Raw genomic sequence first — 22,908 nt, 5'->3', positions numbered from 1 at the left:
AAACTATCGAATGGTAAGTAAAATTTCCTTTTTTAAAATTTTTTTATTATTTTTTAAATCAATCTAGCAATCTTTCATTAATGAGAAAGACTTGAATATTGCATTCAACAACTACAATTTTAAGAATTAATGGGGTGCTTCTTCCATATGGACTTGTACATCCATAAGAGAAAATGTTTCCTAGATGAAGAAACAAGACACATTTTTCCAAATGAAGTTCTATAATTTGTGTGGGAAAAATAATTTTACCCCTCTAACGTTTACCGCTTTTTCATTTTTACAATGTTTTTGAAATTGTTAATGTTACCCATTTGTTACACGTGCGATCCATGTGGGACCCACGTGGGTTTTTAGGGACAAATGTTTCCCAAAATACCCTCAAAAAATAAAAAAAAAAATTAAAAAAATTAAAATAAATTAAAATAAAAATAAAAATAAAAAAAGAAAAAAGAAGAAGTTAGTACTGGTCGAAACCACCACCAAAGGGTTTGGGGGTGGCTCGAGTTATCATATACCAAAGTTTAACTTCAATTTAGAGATGAGCAAGGAACTTGTTTTATTTTCACAAGTCATATAAAGTATTGATTCTACTTAAGATTAAGCGAATCATGAGTTTTAAATCAATGAAACACAATGAACTCTAGAATCTTGTTGAATTGTTTGTATGATATATTACAAGAAAATCAGTCATTAACGATGAAAAAATCAAACTATTGTCGCTAAAAGTCATCACAATTAATGTTTTGTCAAGAATAATTATCAGAGACAACATAAAAGTCGTCACTGATAAGTTAAAATAAGTCATTAACGATGAAAAAATCAAACTATTGTCGCTAAAAGTCATCACAATTAATGTTTTGTCAAGAATAATTATCAGAGACAACATAAAAGTCGTCACTGATAAGTTATTATCACCAACGAAAAAAAATTGTCACTAATAGTGCTACAGTGTGTTGAAGATAACCTAAGCCTCTATATCGACATGTCATCGCTAATAATAACCTAAACCGATAAATCGTCACTAATATGTTCTTGTCACTTATCAGCAACGACATTTGATGTCATTGATGATATATTCTTATCAGTGACCACCACATGTTGTCTCGGGTAACTTTGTACTACTATTTTTTTAATTAATAAATTTGAATTTTACTTTATATAATTTCCAATTGCCATGCTGATTTTGGCTTGGGTAGATGGGGAGGGGGACCAACTAACACTTGGTCCTACAACATCAGACACGTACGTATTCAATTGTACGACTCATATCTTTTTGTTAAAATCTTTCTTAAAAACAGATCAAAACTCAATTCTTTGCAAAAATTCCAAGAACAACATTATTTTGAAAAACAATCAACAAATATAAATTCTGCACTTTCGTTGTCAAAATTTCACACAAACCAAAGTATTTTGTTCCTAGGGATTTTGGGTAAAGGGAGGAATTTTCCCTTGGCTGAAAACCCCATGTTTCAGCCTTTTTCAACTGACCCATGGCCAAGTCATGGGTGAGTCCAAGGCATTTTTTTTATATTAATTTTCACTTCTTTTTTTTTTTTTTTTTTTTTTTTTTTAAAAAAAAGGACATTTTAACAAAAAAAACAAAAAAGAACAGTAAAATTAAAGGAACCGGAACATGAGATATCAACATTGTAAAATTTTAAAAACTCCGAGATTATGATTATAAAACTACTTTTACTTTCAAAGATGTAAGTGAAGTTTTTATTATATCTATATATATTTGCCTCAAAATTCTCATATATAAAATTAGTTATTTTAAATGAACATAATTTAAACAAAATATACAGGTTAGTTGAAATAGAAAATCAATAGGAAAATAAAATAAAATAATATTAGAGGGCATGGATTTTGGTTGGAACGCAAGAACAGTGGACTTGCTTTCGCTTTTTGGCTACAGCAATTGAAGACTAATGGGGTGTTTTTAAAGACTAAACTAGAGTGGGTGGGGAATTTTCATAATGATTTTGAGTTTTTAAGGAAAGGTTATCGAATTTTTTGGAATATTTTATTATGTTGTCAAATTTGTCTTGTCTAAGCTTTTGATTTTTGAGAGAAGGGGTGTGTATATGGAGATGATTGAAGTGAGGAGATAAATTTTTTTCACAAATGAGGTACCTATTTTTTTAACATTCTTAACTGTTATTAACCTCCTTCTATTAACTTAGGAATTCAAACATTGGTTTTTGAGGGACCAAAATATGTTAAAAAACACTTGATATTCATTAAAGTGGGTTGAACATTATTTTTTTCAAAATAGTTTGAAGGAAATGTTTGTCCATTGAGTAATGATATATATATCGAATAAATATTGTCTCCAAGATGTAGTTCAATCGACTGGGGATCATGCTTCATGAAGTGGATGTCACTAGTTCAAATCCCACATATTCTCCTCTTGTGTGGACATATATATATATATATAATAATATTTAGAAATGAGTTTTGATTGAAGAGAAAACGCCACATCAATTTTTGGTTAATAAAATATCAATATTTCTCTAGAGAAGTCTAACATTACTAAGAAATGATTTGTCAAACTTCTCTTATTTAGAAATGAGTTTTGATTGAAGAGAAAACGCTACATCAATTTTTGGTTAATAAAATATCAATATTTCTCTAGAGAAGTCTAACATTACTAAGAAATGATTTGTCAAACTTCTCTTTTAGGAAACTCCATTAAGGGTGGCCGACCATGGATTGAATTTAGTGAGGAGGTTTCCAAGTTTTTTGGCTAAGCTATTTTGGCAAGTTATTTTTTCGGGAAAGAACTACAATTATTATGTTTTTACTAAAAACAATATCCACCTTTTATTTTTTCTACGCGACGATTAGGATCCCCTATAATTTGGAGGGAGAAATGATTAGTGTCAATAATTTTTACATCGCATCTTATAAATCAGCCATTTTATGAACTTATGTAGACCCCACATGAGTCAATAGTGAACCTCACAATTCTAAACCCAGATTATTCTTGTAAAATTGCAATTCTAAACGTACCTGTACCCTTAAAATAATATCAAATATTCTAACATTTATTATTGTCAAATTAACTAATTACGTGATTAATTTAACAAATGCGCAAAATAGGTAAAGTCGGCAGGTTTATTGATTGCACTCGACATGGGTCAAAACTTGTTGATGATAAACACACATTTTCCACCCTCTCTCCCCCACCTATTCTTTTTGTCCACTTTCCCGTTCCCACAAGACTATATCAACATGTGCTCTGCTCCAACATTGCATTAAGGAATTTAGCCTTCATTTTTTTTTTTTTTTCAAAAAAAAAAAAAAATTAATAAACAATTTAAAAATGCAAAACATTCGAAACTAGTTTTATTTTTATGTCATGTTTTACTACATTTTAAAACAAAAAATAACAACCACCCCAGAGAACAGATTAACAAACATATCTATGTGTTTCGGACCGCTTCTAAACAACGATTAGGTTACCCACTTGTCTGTGAAATAATTTGGATGCAACTGGTAGGCATTATGGAAAGACCATGTGGATGCATGTTGTGATGGAATATTATTTTCGCATCTTATGATGGAACATCTGCACAAGTCCAAAGATATATACCCCAATGCCCCGGTTGGTTATGGGTATTGTTCAAGCAAATTTAGTCCAAGCACCAATCAATCCATTGAGATTTGGTTGATTTGTCTATTCAAATTGTGTTGATTTGAGATCCGATGCACTTGTTTACTTGAGTTGTAAGCAATTTAGTTAGTAAATATGAGATGACCATATAAAATTCATTTGCCCAATCAAGTGTTCCGGCAATATACAACATGTTTGAACAGATAAAATCTCAAAAAAAATCTTCTCACTAGCGATCCAAACAGCTAATTATAATAGCGTGCCGTGGGAAAAATGTGCTACATAAATAATGAAAGCACGTGCCCACAAGAAGTGGAAGATCATGAAACATTGGGTGAATCACAATATAATAAAACCCTTTTATGTATATATTACTTGATAAATTGTATGGGTAAAGAGATGAGACCCAAGCATATGCCCTTGGATTATTGAACATTAGATAGACATTAATCAAATATATATATGAATTTTTTTGGCCCTTCTCTTTCTTTATATATATATATCTCAAATCAAGCAAAGATAGCATGGACTTTTAGTGTGACCAGTGGTGACTCAAAAACTTCCCAAAGTTAAATATTAGATTCCCAGACCAACCAACTTTACCAGAAAAAAACTGCCAACGGCCACGACCAAAAAACACAGCACCTCATTGGATTAGCATTAATCAATGAATATGGTGTTTCCATGCCTAGATGGAAGGCTACAAGATTCAAGAAAGGAATGGGGACCCTTTGGGTTATTTTAAGTATAATTGACAAATTATTCATACATTTGTCAAAAGAAAGTGTACAAGAGATGAAAAGTATTATCATTATCACCACACATACCCCAGTGAATGTTAGGCTTCAGTCCAAAGGTGGAAGAGAGAGAGAGAGTTAGGAGAATGGTGCCCTCGAGTTGGCCCATTTGAAAGGACATTTGCATTTGAAAGCACATGGGGATGGGGGAATAATTAATATACACAAGCAAACATGCATGGAATTGTTTGGATAATTGGATGAGAGTGGGGTATATATCCTTCATCTTGTTCTCTCTTTTTTCTTTTTTAATATTATTTATGAGACAAGAAAATGAAATAGATCTTCTAGTGTACTGCCCATTCGGTACAACGTTTTGCGGCTCAAATGCATGTACTACCAAAAAAAAAATGTTGATTTTCTGAACCAAATTAAAAAGCAAATCGTTTTTCGAGCATTCAATTGTTTTTTTTTTCTTCTGAAAACTACATTAATTTTTAGTTAAAAATGATGATTTTGTTTTGATTTAACAAATTTGAGTGAGTGCTCGTCACTTTTTTGGGTTTAGGTCGAAAAGGGTTGGTCCAAACTAACCCACAAGGCACACAGATTTGTGGTCTAAGGATGAATTGAATGATTGTAATTGGAACATTAAGGAGTTATAAGCTAGTTTCATGATTGTTTTTGAAGAGAAATTTCAGAGAGTGTATATATTATTTATGTACGTGAAGCTGGCAAGGAAGCATGGAACATTCTAGAAGTAACACATGAATGTAAAAAAACTGTACAAAAAAAAAAAAAAAAAAATTGAAACTCAGATGCTAACTTATAGGTTTGAAGAGATTAAAATGAAAAAAAAAAGATGAGTCCTTTGATGAGTTTTATACTAAATTGAATGATATAGTGAACTCTAGCTAGTTTCAATCTATGAGAGAGGATTCCTGTTATTAGAAAAGTTATGAGGTCTCTACCGAAAGGTTCAGGTCCAATGTCATTGTTATTAAAGAAAATGCTAATTTGCCTCTTTTGGCCGTTTAAGTTCTCTTAATGGGCTGTGTCTTCATTTTACCCATTCTCGACTGTTCTTAAGAAGGCTCTGTTGCCTTTGTTACGTTCTTTATGTTTCTTGTAATTTTCCTTTTTCCCTTCCCCCACTTTGAATTAATAAAAATAAACGCTGATTTAATTAGGATTGAAGCGCTTGTTGGATCACTTCAAATTTATGAGCGTCCCCTTGCCTCTATTAGAGATAGTACCTAAAACCCAATTTGATTGTGAGGCATTTTCATTTTCATTTTCTAAGATAAAGTAGCACATTGAGCATATATATATATATATATATATGTGTGTGTGTGTGCGCGCGCGCGCGCGCTCGACATCTATGTATATCTAGTCCTTAAGTTATATTGAATATGGTTTAAGCATGTTAATGAGATTATCACACAAAATATTTAAACTATAATACATTTTGACTTATAAACCCTACTTCAATAGTTCATGATGGGATTGAGCATTAATTCCATCAGATAAGATTATGATATATCAACTCAAGTCACTCAATTTTTTTTTTAAAAAAAAAAAAAAGAAAAAAAAAATCTCAAGTCATCCCTTTGGCAAAGAGGGTGCTGGAGCCACCACCATGGCCAGCCATGAGGTGGCCAAACGAGGTGGTTCTGCCACTCTCTAGATGGCCAAATAGAGGTGGCCAATTCCCAATGGTCGTGGGGGGTGGCTGGACCACCTCTGTTTGGCCAAAAAGTGGTTTTGGCCACCCTCTTCATAAGCTAAGGAGTAGCTGAACCACTCTCAAATGGCTTCTAACCAACCCCCAAAGGACAATAGGGCTTGTTCATCCACCCTCAAATGGTCCAATAAGGTTGGCCGAAACAACCCTCAAAGGCTTGGGGGTGGTTCAGCCACTCTTGTTTGGCCAGGTGGTGGTTTTGACAACCCCCAAATGGCCAAATGGTATTTTTATGTCACATCATAATACTTTCAAATCAAATATTAAAAAAATAATTAATTTTTTGTTTTTTTTTTTTTAAAAAAAAAAACCCTCTAAAATACATTAATCCAACATATTTTATTTTTTTTATTTTTTTCCTGGTCATAAGGTGGAGTATGTGCAACAAACCAATTTGGAAAGTGGCAATAATAGATGCACTTGCATGGACATCAAAGGCCTACTAGGAACCCACCCCACTTAGGTTTTCCACAAATACCACTTGTAGAGCTCCTTTTTTTATTTTTATTTTATTTTATGTTTTTTTAATTTTTATGGAGAATGCTATTTAACTTGTTTCTAGTTATGATTGATTGATTCCCTTCTTCTCAAACAGCTTTCTTTGTAAGAATCATACATCGATTTTAATTTTATAGTTTAATTAGGCTTTAGGTAGAGTCAGCTGACCATTAGCGATCAACATGTCAAAAAGACCATGGTCTTTTTGGTTCCATTTCTGAAACAACTTAATTTGTACATAATTAAGAACTAGCGACATTGTAATTTAAGGTTTTCAAAACCCTAGTTTTGTATATGATCATCTAACAGGACTTAAGATAATTAAGGATGTATTTTTTGAAAATTCTTTCTCAAAAGTTAGTCCTGAAAATAAACAGTTTTCAATATCATCTGTTTTGATTGGTTTTATTAATGTAAATTATTTCCCATTTGCTATTTCACAAAAAATAAAACAAAACAAAACTACTAGAAATATTTTTGAGAATTTTATTTGGTTTTCTACTTGAGAAAATCCCATTCTATTATTCAAAAACTTCAAACCTACAAAATTATGTGGAGTAGTGGTCCTTTCCTCAAATGCATGTTGGTTGGAATTTGGATCTCTCTAGTCCAAATGGATTGGTTTAGACCGGAGAGGATCCGGTCGTTGTTAACATAGAGACAAAATTGTTCAAAAATATAAATTGACAATTTTGCCCCTATGTTAAAGAGGACCGGATAGGATCCGAGTCTTATTGGTGGAGCAATGTTAACGTAACATTAATAGTAGAGTTTCTACTATTTGAAAATTCAAACACAATATAAATAATTTACTTTTCAGAACACAAAACACTTTTTCTCAAATAAAACATAACACACTTTTAGAAACACAAGAATAAAGACTAGGTGTAAAAAGGCGGTTATGGTTAGTGGTTATTGGCTAAAACCGCTAATCGTAACCGCTTAGGTGGTTAGTATAATCTGCTAACTACTTTTTTTTTTCCCAAAAAAAAAAAAATTCAAAATTTCAAAAATTACACTAAAAAAAATCAAAACAACGTCATTTTATGGTAATACGATAATACCCTACTATATTCAACATTGTTTCTAGATTATATATATATACACATTTTTAGCTATTTTTCCAAAACCTAAAACTACTAACCGTAACCGCCTAGGCGGTTACTAATTTTTCTTAACCATCTTCAAAAGCGATTAGCGATTGGTACAGTTAGCAAGCGGTTAATAACCACCCGCCTTTTCACCCCTAGCAAAGACTAATTTATTATTACTAAAAACTAAAGAAAGAGGAAAAGAGAGAAATAGTCGTAAAATCATCATTAACAGCGGAGATGTGTAGCCATGTAGCCGCCCCATGATAGTTTAAGGGTGGTAGCGCAACTATTTCTGTCCTTATCAAAGATGGCAATGTGACCATTTGAGCTGGACATGGATGGCCACACGGCCATCCCAACAACTTAAGGGTGGCCGCACAGTCCCTTTCTTTCTTTCTATCTTTCTTTTTTTTTTTTTTTTTTTTTTTTAAAAAAAAAATTTATTTTTATATTAGTCAGTCTCCACACCTTTTTGTTTTTGTTTTTGTTTTGTTTTTTTTTTCTTTTTGAAAACATAAAATACTTTTCAAAAAGTTAACAAAACAATTTTTTTTTTTCTAGTTTTATCATCTTTTATTTTGTACTTTAATAATTTGATTCTTGAAAAAAAAAATGAGTAAAACAATTAATGGAAAAATTCCCCAAAATTTGATTTTCTATTTTTCTTTTGAAAAAGTCAAAACCTACAAGATGAACCCCCATTTTCACTTGAGGAGCCTCATTTACACCTCTAAATGAAAAGCTAAGCATCTATTTTTCTTTTGAGTAATGTTAAAAGTCATTATTGTGTCACTCTAAGAATAAAGTGGCTTCTAAAATTACTGATAAAATAATAATTTTAAAAATCACCCCATTCTTAGAAGGACACACGAGTAATTTTTAAAATTACTATTTTTCTCTCTTTCACAATAATATTTTACGTTTGCTGTGATTTGGCCTCTGCTCACACTAATTCTGGTCATCTTGTTTTGAGTTCTAAATTTGATCCCACAAGGCCTTAAAATCTAGTAAGCTTCTTTATTTGTTTTACCTTTTCACTTTCATTTTCTTTTCCCACGTATTGTTACCAAAATGCGACTTTATTTATTTAATTAATTAATTAATTAATTTTTTTGGTGTTCAAAATGAGACTTTGTTAAATTATGTTAAATAGTTGTATAATGTAGAATGATATAGACAAAAGTAGGACGCGAGTGATGATATATGGATCATTATTAGAAGATAAATGGGCTTCAATTTGTGGGCCCATTGTATTCTATTGTCGGCTTTTGGTGTAGTGGCCCCCTTTGTTTGACCCCCCTTATTTAGACCGGCGTTGACTCTCATGACACACGCTTAAGGATAAAAGCTGCAGTTGCATGGAAAAAGAAGTTCGTTAGCATTTATTTATTATTATTATTTTTTTTAGAGTAATTATATGAACACAACATTTTAATTTTTAATTTTTACTATTTCATTTAAAATATTTTTCAATTTATTTACTTTTACCATTTCTAAAGAAAAGGGAGAATTATGGTTTTTATGTTTGTTTTACTGGCATTTGCGATGCGAAAATATGCTCTCAACGTTTCCACTAGAATTCTCTTAACCATCTCCTTTTGCAAATTTAATAGATCTTCTATTGAGTTTGTAGACTCATGTAGGTCCTACAAAAATTTAATAGTATATTCACTGATTCACTATACGGAGATGGTTGAGATAATGATTTTTATTATTTCTCTTTTCACTAGGTGTGAGTGAATCATAAATAAAAAAGCTGGTAAATTAGTTGTGTTTATTTATCTATTTGTCGTCGTTTAGTAAACCATCGTTACAATGTTTTTTCAATGCATCCTAAAACTTTGGCGCATTTCAGGTTATTTGTAGTATTCACAGCCGCATATGCAAAATGAGGATATATATCCCTTTTAGATATCCGAATCTACACGATTATTGCGGTTATTAAATATAATTATTATGGCTATCTGCATATTAGGTAATGGGGTTTTTGTGCCTATTTTATTCTTTTTGGCTTTCTGTAGGTCTCGATTATGGCCCATTTTAAACGATTTTAAAAATAATTTGAGCCGATTTTTAGTGTTTTGGGCTTGTTTTAATTTTTGTTTTTTTTAAGTCATAATGTTTTGAAAATATATTGATTTCACATTACTTTTGAAAACAGTGTAAACACAACCTATACTTATCCAAAACATCATTTTGGTATTAAGCACTAACATGATATCGTTTTGGTGAATTCTATAAATATAATATATATGAAAAATATAATTATGTATTAAGGATATGCATATGCAGTTAATTTTAAAAGGAAAATCTTAGGTGCTTTCTTAGTGTTCTTCTAGTCCTATGTAAATATTATTTTATAAAGTATTTTTTGCTAAAAACATTAACATATGTAGATAGTAAATAGTAGATATCCGATAGCTATAAATGTGAATAGTTAATATTGGGCCACATGTACACTTCTAACCTTTTATGTTTTCGTCAACATAGCAGAGTTCATTTGTAGGGGACAAAATCTTTGACTTTTGACACGGGGTTTTTTTTTTTTTTTTTTTTTTTAATTTTTTTTTTTAATTTTTATTCTAACATTTGACACTAGATTTGAAAAAAAACGAAAGGACATATATACTTTTATGCTATTAGGATGGGGAAATTTTTTTTTTTAACAAATGAAAAGATCCATCTCACATCACTTTCATTTATTATATATAGGATTCTTTCATATGCGGATCCCACATTTGTATGAATGACTGTGACGGGCATTCATTTCGTAGGTATATATATATATATATATATTTCGTATATATATATATATATATAATTTTTTATTTTTTATTTTATTTAACTTTTATTTTTTATTTTTTTTTATAATCAAATAAAGGAAAATGAGAAATAAGAAATTACAATACCATAAAAAATGAAAATGGTCGGCAATCCAAACAACAACCCAAAACTAACCAAATAACAATGCAGATATAAGGCAAAACGAAACCAAATAAGCTAATAAGTGAAAATGGGTCAAATAAATGACTCGGTCCGATAAGAGTACCAATGCGGCCACAAAGGACTACTATCAAAGGCCAAACAAAGAGTTCCGAAAAGGACATGCCTACCGGAATCTTTGCAAGCAAAACAGAACCTACATTGCAAAAGGCTAGATCTAGGGGTTACTGCCAATTGGCCACACCAAAACCAAAACGGCTATTTTAAAGAGGCAGAAGAAGGATGATCAAAATGACTATTTTATCAGGGCGTAATTACGATAGCACATACTCGTTAGAAAGCGCAAGCGCTCATTTAAGTCCAGTTGAATTATAACTTGACCCGACTCAGTCTATCAACGCATGAATGAAACTCAAAACAACTTATACTAATTAGGTTTAAAAATTCTCATTACAAAAGTTAAATTCTTGCCCTAATATTTGCTCAACCGTACAAAGGATATTTTTTTTTATGATAAAAAAAAAAAAAAAAAAAAAAAAAAAACAAACAAACAAACTACTGACCCACCATAACTGATCATGATTCACATGTTTGTTGTTAATTAGTGTCTAGTGAGAGTATATTTATCTAAAGTGAGAAGCCATCCATATTTGAAGAAAAGGTATCATCCAATTGGAGGAAGCTCCTTTCTCCAAAAAGCATACATTTTGGAGCCATCCGTGACAGGACTGCTTGATTTAGGCTTTAACGATCGAATGCTATGCTACTTACTCCGACTTAACTGGACCAAGTGGATTGCAAGATTCTTACGCATCGTCAGGAGGCTACTACAATATCACACGACACATTTATACATTAGCAAACACTATTTTGCATGCCACGTGTTTCTTTTTAAGTACATGACAAAAAACCCGAGCAAATTCATGACTAGTGCAAAGCGCTTAAAGTGTTGATTAAGTGATTGAATTTATCTCTTCCTATTATTTTAAGCTCTTGGGATAAGTGATAATTTAATATGGTATCAGAGCCAAAGGTTTTGGGATCGAACATTGACTCTGTCAAATCACTCCCATTTAGATTAAATATTTCACGTGGACATCACCTATTCAAATGGAGTTTGAGCTCATACGTGAGTGGGAGTGTTAAAGTGTTGATTAAGTGATTAAATTTACCTCTTTCTATCAGTTTAAACTTTTGGGACACCTGATAATTTAACAAGCAGTCACTCTCTTAAAGCACTTATTACAGCTTACACGTTCAAAAAAAAAAAAAAAAAAAAAAGAATATATATTCATATTTGAAAAATTCATTTTATTGCACGTCTAAGAATATTCTATTGATGCCAATCTAATCAAGAAATGAAAAGATGCCTAGCTAGCAGCTTCTTCGAACACTTGTACACTATGTGATCTTTTAAGTAATCTCAACTCATTTTGTCGGGACAAAACTTGCATGTTGTGTGTATATCATCATATATATAGTAATTTTATTTAGTGAAAGACAGAAGTTGTGTTGGAACTTGGAGGTGCATGTATTATTGAATAAAACTAGTTGTTATGTGTTAATTATTGTTACCTTAGTAGACTTACACAACCATATATATATATATATATGCATCGTGATTAAATAGGTCAACCAAAGAGCACTCTGTTGTGGTCAAATAGTATATCCTTTCTAGTACTCATCATGAGATAATGTAAATGGGATATACTATTTGACCACAACAGAGTGCTCTTTGGTTGACCTATTTAATCACGATGTATATATATATATATATTGATCAAAACCATACACACGAGAGCTTCGTGATTTTATTGACGTAAAAACTAAAATGAGGAATGTATTTATGTTGTGGGTGGGCATTGTTTTTTTTACTTTGTGGGCGACCGCATAATAGAGCATGTTCATGATAATTGTGTGGTTGTGCCAAATCATCAACATGTTATCGGACTTGGTTCAATCTATTGTTAGATCGATCACCAAATTGATAATTCTACTGGGCACAGTTAGATGACTAAATATTGTTGTTGACTTCTTGGTATCACACTACGACCTAAAATCACTAATGGAGTTATATCAGTGCATTCATCATCAACTTATTCAATGTAAATGGGACCAATTAAGCTAAACCCTACATGGTGTTTTGTAGACATCATGATACCTACCTAGTGCAACTAAGGCTTTATTTGTTTCATATATAGTAAAATATTTTCTGTCTAACAAAAAAATTCTTCCAAAAAAAAAAATTATTCTCCTGAAAATATTTTTCGTCATTTGGCTCATATGAAAAATGAGTGATGATGAAAAATGACTAATGACTTCCGGCATCCGTCCTCTAGTGGTTGTCTCAGCGAACTCCAGCTGTGGTCCGGTGAACTCTGCCAGTGATCCAATAAATTTTGATGGCAGTCCTGTAGCTTCCGCCGATGGTCCTACAAACTTCAGCTATTTGAGTAGGATAATTAAGCTCAAACTCGAAAAATTGTTTATGATTTTTTTTAAAATGAAACTTTTTTAGTCAACTGAAAATGTTTTCGCTTCGATCACGATTTTTTACCATACCAAACGTTGAAAAATAGTGAAAACGTTTTTCAGAAAACATTTTACGTTGAAATAAACAAACCCTAAGACTTCACAATTCCATTTTAGATTTTCATTCATTTGTCAGAGGCCCTAAATCAAAATTCTTAGACAATTCACGAATTTTTAAAATATCGCATGCATTAGGGTATGTTTAAATTAGGAGTAATGCTATATACTACACCATCATTTTATTAGAGTAATGTAATAATGTTAATCAACCATTTTTTTTTTTTAATATTGACTAATCGAAGCATTTATGAGCCCTATATCAGTTCAATAAGATAATAGTATAATGAGAACGTAGTCATTTGAAAGGCCATCCAAATGAGTTTCCCTTTACATTCAATGTTGGCCATCCATTATAGATGAAGATATACATTGATAATTGTAACATATATAGATAATTAATGATAATCACTAACAATTAAATTAATTCAAATGATAAAAATAATATTAATTAAGCAAGGAAGAATGTTGAGACATCTTTACCTAACACAAATTACTTCATTTAGATATATAGATCCTACCTACCTACCATATGATCTATCTTGGGTTTTATTATGTCATAGATTCCTTAAAATAGTATTGTACGTCCTGATAATCCTTAATCAACCTTACTTTACACATAATAAATAACATAAAACTTTGAAAAAGAGTGGGGCAAAACTATAATAATGAATATAAATGGGCCCATTTTTCTTAAACGCGATTCATGCAAACTTGTGCGTTTTCATTACGTAACATAAAGTATAACTTAATACAAAACTATATGTATGTTGACACAATCACAATCAAATCATTATCACACCGTCCTTAATTAAAGAGCTTGACCGACTCATTTGGGACCAATGCAATTTACTAATAATTAATATAGCAATCTCACATGTGACCGATTAGTATTAGCCACTTTAAATTTTATTGATGTTTTGGTAGGATCGGGTCAGATTATGTCTCAGTTAAACTTGAGGGAGCGCATACAATTTTTACTGTCTAGGCCACACCTATGCGGCTCTCATAAAGTAAGTACTACTATAATTATATCCAGCTAAAATAACCACAATTTATAATAATAATAATAATAAAAATCTCACATGCTTTGAAAAGGACATGGAAAAAAAATCTCCGTAAAAACAAAAGAGCAAAAAATGATCTATTGGCCCCTCTAGTTCTACTTTTTTACAAATCATTCATTGAAGTTATCAAATCATGTTCTAAAATTTGTAAGATTAACAAACAACTTTAGGACTTTGGATATGTCCTATAAACATGTCGTTTAATTTGCTTTTAGAATATCTTTTTTATTTGTGATGTGAGTTAAAGAAGAAAGTAATTTTAACCTTTATTAAAAAAGAAAAAACAGTTGAACCTGTAGTATTGGTGTAGGCCACTAACAACCACCAAGGCGTTAAAAAAACATTCCATCTAATCTAGCAAATGAGTGTTACATTGTTTGATTCAAGTAAAACGACAGGCTAAGAGGAAAAGACAAAGCGAGATATTTCTTCAATCTTAGACGCCGACAGGTGACAGCGCGAAACTGCCGCCAACGACCTGGCCTCTAATCTGACGACACGTCCACATTGGAATCCCCAACAATCTGTGACACCTAAAAGCGTGTCGCATTAGAGACCACCACCCATTGTTGGACACGTATGTATGCCACGACGCGGTGTTTTGACGTAACTAGGCAGTCATTCAAAAAAGTGAACCGACCATCACTAATTCACAATAATGGCTTTTGCTTTCTATGGGCCCTGTCTATGAACGAATCACGCCATTTGTGTGCGTGAGATTAGGCCAAAACACACGATGATGAATCACACCATATTATTATGTGGCATTACCTAATACCTTCCATGACCTTTGTCAATTATTGTCAACCTCTTTATGGAAATTTCCTAGAAACATTCATCGGAGGAGGAGGTTGGAGGAAGCTCTAGTCAATATCACAAATTTTCGGTGGGTGTTTACGGATTTTGATTTACTAAAATGTCCCTTTTTTTGTGAGTACTATTTGTTCATTTGAGTGCTATGAAAAGACGAGTAATTATGAGGAGAAACATGATGCTTATACTCACACAAAAAAAGAAAAAAAAGAAACATGATGCTTATAATGTTTGGTTTGGGTGCTGTTGTTTATGATTTAATGCTAGAGTGTGGAGTAACTTTGTTTTGTGTAAATGAAAATTCATTCATCCAAAAACACACAAAAGAAGAAGATAAAGATAAAAAGTTTTGCAAAAGAGAGAATGAAAAAAACAAAAATAAAATAAAAAATAAAATTGAGGTGGTTGGACCTTAAGGACTATGTCCACCGTTATAATGCTTAATATGATTATATCATGTTTATATTGACTATGTTAATATTGTATTACAATATAGGTACTATTTATAGAGAATATGTACCTGGTAGGTAAGGTAAGACATACAAGGCATATAAATATAGGTAATAAATATAAGTAGAAAATGCCTCTGAAAGTTTTATCCCATTTGTAAGTTGGCCTTCAATGTTTAAAAATTGGCAAGTTATCCTAACAATGTATCAAAAATTTGCAATGTGACCCATTCGTTACCTATTTCCGTCTAATTTGACTGAAAAGTATAGCACATGCATTTTTTTTGTCTCTACTTTTCAAAATTGCCCTATATTTTTGACGGAATTCCAAGAATACTCCCAATTAAAAAACAAAAAAACAAAAAAAGGGGTATGATGGTTCGATCAACTCCCAAGAGGACAAATGGGGGTGGCCGAAACAACCCCCAAATGGCCACCACCCCCAAATGGCCGGATTGGGGGTGGCGAGTCACATCCACGGCCCATAAGGGTGGCTGAGCCACCCCCAAATGGCTGGATTGAGGGTGGCGTGTGTAATACCTCGATAAAACAATCGTCTTTACTAAAAGGTTTTCTACAAAGAGGGACTAAAATATTTTATATAAAACAAGGTTTTATAACAAAAACACCTAAACCCATACACATAACCAAGATTCCTAGAAGTTTTGAGGCTAATTTTGGGGGTATTACAGTATGGTACCAGAGCATAATATACTGCTGACTGTAGCAGATAATCTGAGAATATACTGTAATACCTTAGGTATAAATCATAAAGGCCAGAGCATAGGATAGAGTTAGGTTCTCTGATTGTTGTTTGATTGAGGTGCGGGCTATAGTAACAGCCTTCTTGATTATTTAGTTTAAGAGTTGAGTGGGATCGCTTGTTCTACGTTGCAGGCAATTGATCCTGCTTCACACTCAGTTGCACGATTGGTGTTAACGTTGGGCAACTGCTTGCGAATGGCTGGCAGAGTAAGGGCCGTATGCACCAAGATACAAGCCTTGCCACACCAAGCGCAAGGTTTCCACTCGACCTTTTCTGAGGCCAAAATCCCCATCACTGGAGAAGATTCAAGAGGGAGGAGCTTAAGAAGATTTCAGGGATGGCCCGGCTACGGCAAAATGGAAATGCTGCAACGTGTCAGCTGTACGAGATTTCCCACCCATTCCTGGGAAGTACAACCCCTACCTTAGCACGAAAAGGAAAGTGGAGATGCATGTGCTACTGACTCAAATTGCAAACGAGTACGCCCAGATAACACAAGAAGAGATTTGATTGCTGAAGGCAGGAGCACTGCCAAATGGATTTGACCGTCAGAAAACTGCTTTCCTCTCTAGCATCAACAAGGATATGAGGCACTAGTCAAGGATGAAGAAGACCCGTCAGAAGAATCAACCAGAGAGTGTTAGGCCTCGGGGTAGCTTTTGGATAAGTTAGACACTAGGTAGCTAGGCCACGCGCCGTACTTAGCAGTATGTTTTGTATTCGGTACTTATGCATTTTTTAAATGAAATTTCGAAACAAAATGAATTTCCACTCGTGCCACGAGTTTTTGTAAAATCGGTTTTCATGCAAAAACCTGCCTAGCCCTATTTTGCCTCTCCATCTGTTTGGAAAAGGAATATCAATTTACAACTGTTCTCTTTCAAAAAAAAATTTTGGTTTCCAACCGGACGTACGCTCTTGTCTCTATTACCAGACGTACATCAGGGGACCACCGGACGTATGCTACTTTTGGGTTGACCACTGGTTAATGACTATATGTACGATGCACCCTTTGAACCATTGAATAAACAGTACTAGATGTATGCCCCAATAGTATCGGACGTACGCTGCTTTTCAGAATAGTTGGTAGCACCCTAAGCTGTTCTGGCCTATAAATACCAACTCCCCACTGTCCCTTGAACCCATTCTTTCACCCCCAGGCTCTCTATAACCACCAAATGTGAGTGTTGTTGTGAGTTTAGAGAAATTTGGATAGAAGGAAGAAGCTGTGTGTTCTTGCCAATTCCCAAGGTAATCTCTTACCCATTTTTATCCTCTTGTTGTTGTTATTGTTGTTTTTCTAAATGTTCTGAGTTTTAAAGGCACCATGTTAAAGTTCTTGTAAAATCAAGAAATGTTCCCAAAAGAGTTTTGTAAGTTTCTTTAATTCCTTATATCGCATGATGTTGAGTTTTCTTACGATGAATGTGTTTATTCGATAGCCAAGAAGGAGATATAGCAGCTTATAGGTTTTATAGAAACCTTAAAACACAATTTGGAGCTTTCTGCCGGATTGCCTAACTCACTGACCGAACGTACACCGTCGAGCCCTTATGTACAACCAGGAAACCAGGCATCTGCCCTTAAGCCTCACTCTCGTGTATTTTAGAGTCCAACAACCCTTTTTGTTAGATAAGACTTAGTACCATACTCATAGAGGTCCTCTAGAACTACGCATAACGACGTATCATATTTCGTTATAGCAGAATTTAGCAATGTCGGAGGATTCAAGCGAGCGTATGAGATAAGTAAACACTTAAAAAATCTTTCCTTAAAAATGTGAGATATGTAAGTTGATTGATCACAAGTATGATATGAACATGTCTACATTTTGTAACTACTTGGTAATTGCTTAATTAACTCGTTGATAAGATGCATTGTATGACATGGCACACTGGTATATGCGGTATAATGGCTATGAGGTTACTATATAGACTTAATGATATAGTCAAATGTCTGAGTTGTTATATAGGCTTTGGATCCAATGGTTTCGTGACGGCACTGTAACACCCTGGTCCCATATTGGAAAAATGAGAAGAAGCTCACATAGAGTGGGTGGTTTATAAAGATAGTCATGGGTGTTAAGTTTGAGATTGCCTAGTTACTAGGTGAAACTGAGCTTTATAATGAATTCTAGGGAAGTGTTGTGCAAATTTTAATACTCGCAAGTGCACGAATCGTTTGCAATATAATGGATTGCAAGTGCGAGGTCAAACCCACAGAAAATTGTATTTTTGAAAGAGCAATTTAAATCTAAACTAATTAAATCCTAACCTAGTTCCAAAAAAAGTTAGAATTTTGAGTTTTAAAAATTAAAGGATAAACAATAACTAAATAAAATAAAACAAAAGGTAAAGACTAAGGTTTAGGAATCCACACTCACTGAATCATAACAACATACTCCATGTTCATCAATATTTATCTGAACTTCTCACAATTTAAAATCTTATGTATGTTTTACTATGCTTCAAAGAATTAATCAAAACCATCCCATGTATCCATTTATTGCCCAAATCACAAAAGGAATTCAAATTCAATTGAAACACCAGATGTATCCGTAGAACAAATCACAAGGGATATCTAATTTTTATGAGTTAAAAACCAAGCAATCAATCATATGAAATTATCTTAAATCATCACATGTATCCTTGAATCACAAGAGATATCCAAGAATCACTCCACACATTGAAAAGAAGTAAAACAATTGAAATATTAAACCCAATAAAATCAGATAAATAAAAACTTACATGAAAGTATTGATGTTCTTCATCGGTGAGGCTTCATCCCCAACCTTAGTTGGGAATTTAGCTCCATAAAAAAAATAAAATCTAAACCTAAACCTAAAGAAAAACTAAACAAAAGAATTTTGCTTTTTAGGACTGTGTATTTTCTTGAATGCAAAGAAGTCTATTTATAGGCTTAGGAAAGTCCTAAAAGCCCTATTAAACCTAGACAATTCGGAGGTCTGTCTCCCAGTCAAAATAGAAGTCTGAAATCGGCATAAGATTCGTCCAAATTTGTGTTCTTTAATTGCGGGGCGATTTTGACATAATAACCGTTTGAATTAGGAAAATCCTATTTCACAATGAATTGTATTATTTTGAGTTAGCTTTCCAATTCCATTTGAATCATTTCAATCCGATATTTTGAATAGAAAGTTATGGTCAAAATACTGAGATATGTGCAGAATCTAAATTTGAATCCAATCCGAAATCTTATCCAATCTGATCTTTAATCCACTTTGATGTTTAATCCGGTTTAACCTTTTTCTTGGATTTGGTTGATCTTAACCACATCATTTAGGTCTTCTCAAAGTATGCTTTCTTCCAAACTTTGCATTTTTCCCTTTAAAGCTATAGTTTTTCTTTAATGACCTACAAAACACTAAAAACACAAAACTAACACAAAATATTAAATAACGACACAACTAAAGGATTAAATAATGTAAATAAAGGGGTCCAAATATGCAACATTTGGCACTTATTAGGAAGCTCCAAATTGATTAGTCCTTTTTTGGTGATAGCGCAGATGTGGCTAGCGCTTTTTCCTGGGTCGTTACAAATGTGGCGTCCCACATCACCTGAGTATGGAGATGGGGATGTACTTAAATGTATACCTACACTTTTAAGGACAACAACACGTTCTCCTAGCCTAGTGGTGGCTAGGGAGGAACAAAGCCTTGAGGGATGCCAGGAGGTCGTGGGATCGACTCCTGGTAGCTGCCAAAGAGGAAAATATTGTTGTGGGAAGGGCTCTGCTATGTTACTACTGTGTATCTTTGATCCTGAACAACGCGTTTTAAAGTAGTGATGGTCATGATCCCATTAGAATTTCCCAGTTAAGCGTGCTTCTGTGAGAGTAATACCAGGATAAGTGACTTCCTGGGAAGTCTGGTGTGGAGGAGCCAAAAGCGGACAATATTGTGTGTCATTGGGGTGGGGTGTTACAAGCCCAGCCATTCCCTAATGGCAGGTCACTACAGGACGTACATCATTAGTGGTATGGGCCACCTGAGGTCGGACTCAATCATGCCACTAATGTTATAGATGATAGTGTATAATATCCAGGGCATCGGTATTATATTACAGGTCTCTCGGGACAGTGCCAACCTTGTTGAAAATGGATAATATCTCAGGTAGACCATACATAAGAGTTATGACCTATAAAACATTAGTTTTTCCTGCATTAAAATACTTAGGCGATTGCCGCCGGGAGTACACCACTCTTTTATTAACCAACAATACTTTTATGGTGTATTAGCGGAGACAACACCTTTTTTTGAGTGTTTACTAAAATTGCACGTTTACTTTTACTTAAATGAGTTCATGTCATACCTAATTATGAGTTTTATCTACTAAGTCGTCAGACTTACATTGTTATTACCCTTATAGGAAATCTGTTTCTAGAACCCAAGAGTGGCACGGCTGCCACTACAGACTAAGTGGACATCCTTTTGCAAGCTCTTCTACTAATTTTTTTTTGTACTTTTATGGAATCCTATGGTATGGTTGATTTAGGGTTCTCTAGTAATCCTTTCACGTGGTTCAATAATAGGCAGGGTCGTCACCGTATTAAAGAGAGATTGGACCTAGGTATTTCTTCTACGAATTGGATTCATCAATTTCTAGCTTTCTCTCTTCGCCATTTGCCTGCACATGCTTCTGATCATAATCCCCTTTTATTAAACACTTCTATGGACTCTGCCTCATTACCCCGTCCTTTTCGATTTGAGGAATTTTGGTTGAAAGATCCTGCTTGTGAATCTATTATTGCTATGGCTTGGGACTATTTTTTTGATGGTTCTCCAGCTTTCATTTTGACAAAAAGGTTAAAGTCTACAAAAGTTGCTCTCAAGAATTGGAATTCTTTGCATTTTTGTAATATTCAAAAAAAATATTGCAACAACTCTTCGAAAACTGGATGTTCTTCAACAAGCTTCTCCCTCTTCTCAGAATCATAATGATGAATTGTCGCTTAAGTTAGAGCTCAATGAGCTTTTGGAAAAAGATGAGCTTCTTTGGAAGAATAAATCTCGTGAACTCTGGCTAAACATGCAAAGATTTAAATACTGAAATTTTTCACACCTCTACTCTCATTAGGAGACGGGGCAATGCTATAAATTTTCTTAAGGTCCATTCTAGTGTTTGGATTTCTAATCGAAATGCTACTGGCAATTGCTTTACGAATCATTTCAAAACATTATTTACCTCTTCAAATCCAACTATTTCCGATGATATGCTATCTCTGTTTGATAATTCTATTTCTGGAGAGGAAAATCAAGTGTTATGTTCTATTCCATTAAAACAAGAAATCTACAATGCTCTTTCTAGTCTTGGGGCAACAAAGGCTCCTAGACCTGATGGTTTCATTGCTCTTTTCTACAAGAAACATTGGCATATTGTGAAAGATGTGGTTCTTCAATGTATTTGGGATTTTTTCTCTACAAATCATCTTCTGCAAGATCAAAATCATACTTTCACTGCTCTTGTCCCAAAGCAGCTGGGTCCTTTTTCTGTGAATCTTTTTAGGCCTATTAGTTTGTGCAATATCATTTACAAGATTATCTCCAAAATATTGGCTAATAGGTTTAAATCTTTGCTTCCTAGTATTATCTCTCCTTATCAATATGCTTTTGTGGCTGCACGGAATATCCATGATAACTTTATTTTAGCACATGAGCTCATTTACACTCTTAAGTCTAAACAAGGAAGAGGTGGTCTTATGGCTGTTAAAATTGACATGGAAAAAGCTTTTGATCAGATGGAATGAAATTTTCTTCTAGCTATTTTATCTAAAATGGGTTTTCACCCAATTTGGATAAATTGGATTCATATCTACATCTCTTCCACATCCTTTTCCATAATGATAAATGGCAGTCTTTTTGGGTTTTTCACTCCAGCTCGAGGTTTACGTCAAGGTGATCCATTATCTCCTTTTCTATTTATTTTGGGTATTAAAGTTATTCCAAGGCTTTTCCATCAACAGGAATCTCTTGGTTTACTCAAATGAATCAGGATTGGACGCTCTTGTGCTCCTATTACTCATCTATTATTTGCTGATGATTTGATAATTTTTGCTAAAGCCACATCTTCTAAGGCATCTCGAATTAAATCTTGTCTGGATCAATATTGCAGCTGGTCTGGTAAAGCTATAAATATCTTAAAGTCCTCTATTCATTTTAGCAAAAATACAGAGACTTCTACAAGGACGAGCATTACTAGTCTTTTTCCGTTTAAGCCATCAAAATTTGCTTCTATTTATCTGGGGCTTCCTTTTTCTATTGAGCCGTTCAAAATCAGCAGATTTTTAGTTTGCATTAGATAAAGTTGTGGGTAAAATTGATGGTTGGCGTGCAAAAACTCTGTCCTAAGCTGGAAGATCTGAGCTTATTCAATCCACATCATCAACAATTCCTTCATATGCGATGGGTTTCCTGATTCCATTTGTCAAAAGTTAGATAAAATCTTTAAATATTTTGGGGAAAATAAAGTTTACCCCTCTGAACTATCCACCAATTTGTACTTTTAACCTAAATGTTTAAAAAATGACACTTTACCCTTCAAACTTCCAAATTATTGCAATTCGACCATTC

This window comes from Corylus avellana, chromosome ca3, assembly GCF_901000735.1.
Source record: "Corylus avellana chromosome ca3, CavTom2PMs-1.0".
Classification (NCBI taxonomy): domain Eukaryota; kingdom Viridiplantae; phylum Streptophyta; class Magnoliopsida; order Fagales; family Betulaceae; genus Corylus; species Corylus avellana.
The sequence above is the reverse complement of the archived record's forward strand: the minus strand, read 5'-3'. Positions refer to the sequence as shown.